The 7,274-nt window shown below is 38.4% G+C and overlaps 2 pseudogenes; both read right to left on the bottom strand.

Moving 5' to 3' along the window:
* Positions 1-5,534: 5,534 nt before the first annotated feature.
* On the bottom strand, positions 5,535-6,249 carry LOC124984596 (small nuclear ribonucleoprotein-associated protein N-like; annotated as a pseudogene).
* Positions 6,250-6,291: 42 nt separating this feature from the next.
* LOC124984647 (SNRPN upstream reading frame protein-like) lies at positions 6,292-6,671 on the bottom strand (annotated as a pseudogene).
* Positions 6,672-7,274: the final 603 nt, after the last annotated feature.

Here is a 7,274-nt window from a genome sequence, read left to right on the forward strand (position 1 = left end):
GAACTGTCAAATAAAGGAGGAACCAAGTTGTGTCAAAAAAATAAATAAATACATAAAATTTAAAAAATGAACCAAATGACTGGGAATACAAATAGACTGGCAGAAATACAAATAGACTGGAAGACATAGACTGGCAGATTGGATTAAAAAGAAAGATCCAACAATATGTTGCCTGCAAGAGACTCACCTCATAGAAAGAGATACCCATAGACTAAAGGTGAAAGGATGGGGAAAAACATACCATGCACATGGACTCAGCAAAAAAGCTGGAGTATCCATCCTCATTTCAGATAATGTGGACTTCAAGCCAAAGTTAGTCAGAAGGGATAAAGAAGGACATTTCATACTGCTTAAGGGAAGCATAAATCATCAAGATATAACAATCATAAACATCTATGCCCCAAACAGTGGCTCATCCATGTATGTCAAACAAATCCTTCTCAATTTTAGAAACCAAATAGACCATAACACAATAATACTAGGTGATTTTAATACACCTCTCTCACCACTGAACAGATCTTCCAAACAAAAATTGAACAAAGAAACCATAGATCTCAATAACACAATCAATAATTTAGACTTAACAGACATTTATAGAATATACCATCCAACCAAGAGCGAATACACTTTCTTCTCAGCAGCACATGGATCCTTCTCTAAAATAGACCATATATTATGCCACAAAGCTAATGTTAGCAAATACAAGAAGATAGAGACACTACCTTGTATTCTATCAGATCATAATGGATTGAAATTAGAAATAAATGAAAGAGTAAAAAACAGAAACTACTCCAACACCTGGAGATTGAACAATATGCTATTATATGATGAATGGATAACAGAAGATATTAGGAAGGAAATTAAAAAATTCTTAGAGGTAAATGAGAGCAAAGAAACATCATATCAAAATCTCTGGGACACTATGAAAGCAGTACTTAGAGGAAAATTTATTTCATGGAGCGCATTTAATAAAAGAAGTAAAACTCAACAAATAAACGACCTAACACTACAGCTCAAAGCCCTAGAAAAAGAAGAACAGACCAATACCAAAAGTAGTAGAAGACAGGAAATAGTTAAACTCAGAGCTGAAATCAATGAAATTTAAACAAAAGAAACAATACAAAAAATTGACAAAATAAATAGTTGGTTCTTCGAAAAAATAAACAAAATTGATAAACCTTTAGCCACACTAACAAAGAGAAGATGAGAGAAAACCCAAATCACTAAAATTCGGATTGAACAAGAAAATATCACAACAGACACAACTGAAATACAAAACATAATTAGAAGCTACTTTGAAAATCTATACTCCAACAAAATAGAAAATTTCGAAGACATCAACAGATTTCTAGAGACATATGAATTGCCTAAACTGAACGAGGAAGACATACACTATTTAAATAGACCAATTTCAAGTAATGAAATAGAAGAAGTCATCAAAAGCCTACCAACAAAGAAAAGTCCAGGACCAGATGGGTTCTCAGCTGAGTTCTATAAAACCTTTAAAGAAGAGCTCATTCCAATACTTCTCAAAGTATTCCATAAAATAGAAGAGGAGGGAACCCTCCCAAACTCATTCTATGAAGCCAATATCACCCTGATACCTAAACCAGACAGAGACACATTGAGGAAAGAAAATTTCAGACCAATATTGTTAATGAACATCGACGCAAAAATTCTCAACAAAATTTTAGCAAATCGCATACAAAAGCATATTAAAAAGATAGTGCACCATGATCAAGTGGGTTTCATCCCAGGGATGCAAGGTTGGTTCAACATTCGGAAATCAATAAATGTAATTCACCATATCAATAGACTTAAAGTCAAGAATCACATGATTATTTCGATAGATGCAGAAAAAGCATTTGATAAAATACAGCACCCCTTCATGCTCAAAACACTAGAAAAAATAGGGATAGTGGGAACATTCCTTAACATTGTAAAGGCCATCTATGCTAAGCCCATGGCTAATATCATTCTAAATGGTGAAGAACTGAAAGCGTTCCCCCTAAAAACTGGAACAAGGCAGGGATGCCCTCTTTCACCACTTCTTTTCAATATTGTCCTTGAAACTCTAGCCAGAGCAATTAGACAGACCAAAGAAATTAAAAGGATATGAATAGGAAAAGAAGAACTCAAACTATCCCTATTTGCTGATGATATGATTATATACTTAGAGGAACCAGGAAATTCCACCAGAAAACTTTTAGAACTCATAAGTGAATTCAGTAAAGTAGCGGGATATAAGATCAATGCACATAAATCTAATGCATTTTTATACATAAGTGATGAATCTTCAGTAAGAGAAATTAGGAAAACTACCCCATTCACAATAGCATCGAAAAAAATAAAATACTTGGGAATCAATCTCACAAAAGAGGTGAAAGACCTCTACAATGAGAACTACAGAACACTAAAGAAAGAAATTAAAGAAAACCTTAGAAGATGGAAAGATCTCCCATGTTCTTGGATAGGAAGAGTTAATATTGTCAAAATGGCTATACTACCAAAAGTGCTATACAGATTCAATGCAATTCCAATTAAAATCCCAATGATGTACCTTACAGGAATAGAGCAAGCAATTATGAAATTCATCTGGAAGAATAAAAAACCCAGAATAGCCAAAGCAATCCTTGGCAGAAAGAGTGAAGCAGGGGGTATTGCAATACCAGATCTTCAACTCTACTACAAAGCAATAGTAACAAAACTGGCATGGTATTGGTACCAAAATAGAAAGGTGGATCAGTGGTACAAAATAGAGGACACGGACACAAACCCAAATAAATACAATTTTCTCATACTAGACAAAGGGGCCAAAAATATGCAATGGAGAAAAGATAGCCTCTTCAACAAATGGTGCTGGGAGAATTGGAAATCCATATGCAACAGAATGAAACTAAACCCCTATCTCTCACCATGCACGAAACTAAAATCAAAGTGGATTAAGGACCTCGGAATCAGACCAGAGACCCTGCATCTTATAGAAGAAAAAGTAGGTCCAGAGCTTCAACATGTCGGCTTAGGACCAGACTTCCTCAACAGGACTCCCATAGCACAAGAAATAAAAGCAAGAATCAACAACTGGGATAGATTCAAACTAAAAAGCTTTCTCTCAGCAAAGGAAACTATCAGCAATGCGAAGAAAGAGCCTACAGAGTGGGAGAAAATCTTTGCCAATCATACTTCAGATAAAGCACTAATCTCCAGAATCTATAAAGAACTCAAAAAACTCTACACCAAGAATGCAAATAATCCAATCGACAAATGGGCTAAGGAAATGAATAGACACTTCACAGAAGAAGATCTACAAGCAATCAACAAACATGGAAAAATGTTCAACATCTCTAGTAATAAGAGAAATGCAAATCAAAACCACCCTAAGATTCCATCTCACCCCAATTAGAATGGCGATTATCAAGAATACAAGCAACAATAGGTGTTGGAGAGGATGTGGGAAGAAAGGTACTCTAATACATTGCTGGTGGGGCTACAAATTAGTGCAGCCACTCTGGAGGCAGTGTGGAGACTCCTTAGAAAACTTGGAATGGAACCACCATTTGACCCAGCTATCCCACTCCTTGGCCTATACCCAAAGGACTTAAAATCAGCATATTACAGAGATACAGCCACATCAATGTTCATAGCTGCTCAGTTCACAATAGCCAGATTGTGGAACCAACCTAGATGTCCTTCAATTGATGAATGGATAAAGAAAATGTGGTATATATATATACAATGGAATATTACTCAGCCATAAAGAATGATAAAATTATGGCATTTGCAGGCAAATGGATGAAATTGGAGAATATCATGCTAAGTGAGATAAGCCAATCTCAAAAAACCGAAGGACGAATGATATCGCTAATAAGTGGATGATGACACATAATGGGGGGTGGGAGGGGTTAGTGTTAGGGTTAGAGTTAGGGTTAGGGAGGGGGGTAAGAATGGAGGAAGGAAGGACTGTATAGAGGGAAAAGAGGGGTGGGAGGGGTGCGGGGGAAGGGAAAACATAACAGAATGAATTAAACAACATTACCCTATGTAAATTTATGATTACAGAAATGGTACGCCTTTATGCGATGTACAAACAGAGAAACAACATGTATCCCATTTGTTTACAATTAAAAAAACAAACAAACAAACAAAAAACCCAAAACACTGTTTCCTAAATGTGCAAGGAAACCTTTGAACATTCTTGAACCTGACAGCTTAGGTTCCTGAGCCACTGCCATGTGACAATGCTTTCTTCACTTCTGCAATTCTGACCTTGATAAATGGTCATAAGAAACATGTGCTACTGCTATTGTAGTCTCTTGAGATGAGATCTGAAATCGGGCAAGAACAAAAGCATGAGATGTTCTTTGGTCTTTGCATCTTGCTATAGTGCTTGGGACTTTGTTATAGTTTTGTTACAAAATAAAGTCCTCCTCCTTGTTTCCCCAAATAAGAAAGGTAGAGTTGCAATTTGAGGCTACTAATGGCAATAAAGATTGTGGCTGTTCCTCTCGCCCAAGGACAAGGCAGTCTCCACAGAACTTGACCGTGAGTTTACTTAATGAACTGAAAAATGGCACTCATCATATGCCAGGCAATCTTCTGAGTGCTTTACCAGTAGTGTTCACTTTTGGAATCTTTCAGATTAGCCTATGAGGTTGTACTATTGTCAGCCCAAGAGAAAATTATGAACATTTTTCTTATTACCTCTTCTGAAAGGTTTGGGTTTCAAATTCTCAGAACTTTATCACCAAAAGCCAACACATCAATAATGAAAGAAAAAAAATTGCACTGGTAGAAGATGAAGAAATTGGGGCAGAAAATATATTTCTAAGTAGAAAATAAAAAGATTATTGGAAAATTCTTCTGTCAGGCTAGCCTCAGTGGTGCAGGCCTATAATCCCAGTGACTTGGGAGGCTGAGGCAGAAGGAGTCACAAGTTTTGAGATCAGCCTAAGCAACTTCAAGAGATCCTGCCTCAAAATAAAAGAATAATTTTTAAAAAAGGACATGGGGATGCAACTCAGTGGTGGTTCAATCCCTGGTATCCACCCCCCCAAAAAAAAGAGTAATAAAAGAAAAAATTCTTCTGCTGAAGGTTCCTTGGAGCTCTGCAATAAATTTGGGACATAGTAAATGGAAAGGAGTCTCCTTTCCCATTTGGATAAGAAGTCCCTAAAACTCTGGATGCTGGATGCTGTCTGAGACTTTTTATAATTCCAAATCTCTGGAGATGGAACTTCAGACACTCTGTTGAAGGCCATCAGACCTCCATGCCATAGTGACTTCGACTTTCTCCACATCTCCAAAACCCAACAAACAACAATAATTTTAATTATTTAATTATTTAACTTTAATTTTCAATAAAAGTAGAAATGTTATTTAATGTGCTCATGTGCTGAATCTACAGTTCACTTTCTTTATTTTTTAATTGTTCTATGCATTCATTATCTATTATTACGTGGAAAGGGGACAAAAAGCCCACAAACAATCTACACAAATTCACAAGACACATAGCAGGGAGAAGTGACTTAGATGAATCAACAATATTCTAGGGTCTTGGAAGACGCATTCTGGGGGGGAAGTGGGCCTCTAATTCCTGGTGGTAGGGGCCTCATTCCAGGAGGGGCACGCCTATTGATGTCCCTCAAGCATGGGGAAGCCCAATTGGTGGACCCTTGGGTGGTCTCATACCAGGTGGAGGAGCCATACCTGATGGTGGGGTTGCTCTGCCTACAGGTGGGGGTGGAGTTCCCTGTCCTGGTGGGTACTGTACTGGGGCTCCAGCAATGCTGGCAGTAGCAGCAATGGCAGCAGCTGCCACAGTGCCTCTTTTTGTGTAGTCATTACCTGCTGGGATGGACCCCCAACTCCTCTGATGGGGCCTGCTAATCCAGCAGGAGCCTGGGGAATTGGCACACCAGCTGGTACTCCTTTGCCAGCTGCCCTCCCAACCCCAGAATCACCTACAGCTCCAGCAAGTAGCACCCGAGCAATATCAGTATCTTTAGGGGGTGGTCCATTCACTGTCATGGATACCAAATTCTCCCCACGCAGCAACACCAGACCTAAACCCGCCTTGTCTTCACACTGTGGCTGTTTTGCATTCTTTGGCTCGATTTTCCTGAACTCGTCACAATCACAGAGGATCAAATTCAAATGCTTGTCAAAAGCCTTAAAGGTGCCAATGAAGATTCGGCCATCTTGCAGGATATATCTCATTCTATAGTCAATGTGCTACAGCATCTTGCAACTCTTGCCACCAGCAGATAGAACCTGTGGTTTTTTTCCTTGAAATCAGTTATCTTGATGTTCCAATATTGCTTTAACATCTTTTGGTGTCTTGACTAAGAAGGTCTGTCTCAGTTCTGCCTGAAAATCCACCACAGGTACTTGTTGCTGCTGAGAACATCTTGGGTACAACTGACACCATTTTACTATATCTTCTATACTATATGCGTGTGCTTCTTTAATGGTTTATTTTAGTCTCTTCATTCCATGATACTTTTGTTCTAAACTAAAATATGATTCTGACCTAAATTGGTTCTCAATCCAGACTATACTCACTCTTGATTGCTCGGTGAGACTGTCCTTCTACGTTTGACTTGGACTTTCACCTCTGGCACGTACTGTTCTGTAGTTCAACTCAGGTGTAAACCATCCCTTGCTCGCTCCATCGTGTCGCTGACACTCCTCAGGCCGAGGCTATAATTCACTTTATAGTGGTAAAATATAATCATGGTGTTGAAAGTTTCTCTGAATGGTTCTGCATGGAGGATAAGTGACCCTCAAATAGACAAAGGGAGGACAGGACACAGCCTTTGTGAAAGCACTTCTAAGGAGGACATAGCCACAAGTGACTAAATTTGTGATATCTTTTTATTCTGGATGGATACAAAAGCTTGTCTTAAAATAAAACTTGTGTGTGTGTGTGTGTGTGTGTGTGTGGCATAGATGATCAAATTTAGGACTTCATGCAAGTTAGACAATTGCACTACTACTGAGCTATACCAGCAGCCCTAAAACCTAAATTTGTGTGACTTTTTTCTTGGTACTGGAGGTTTAAATCAGGGGCAATTTATCATTAGGCCACATCCCTAACCTTTTTAAAAATTTTTTAAATTATTATTTTGAGACAGGGTCTCACTAAGTTGCTTAGGGCCTTGCTAAATTGCTGAGGCTGGCCTTGAACTTGCAATCCTTCTGTCTCAGTCTCCTGAGCTACTGAGATTATAGGTGTGCATCATTGCACCTGGCAATGTGAGGCGTTTTTCTTTTAA

This window comes from Sciurus carolinensis, chromosome 1, assembly GCF_902686445.1.
Source record: "Sciurus carolinensis chromosome 1, mSciCar1.2, whole genome shotgun sequence".
Taxonomy (NCBI): domain Eukaryota; kingdom Metazoa; phylum Chordata; class Mammalia; order Rodentia; family Sciuridae; genus Sciurus; species Sciurus carolinensis.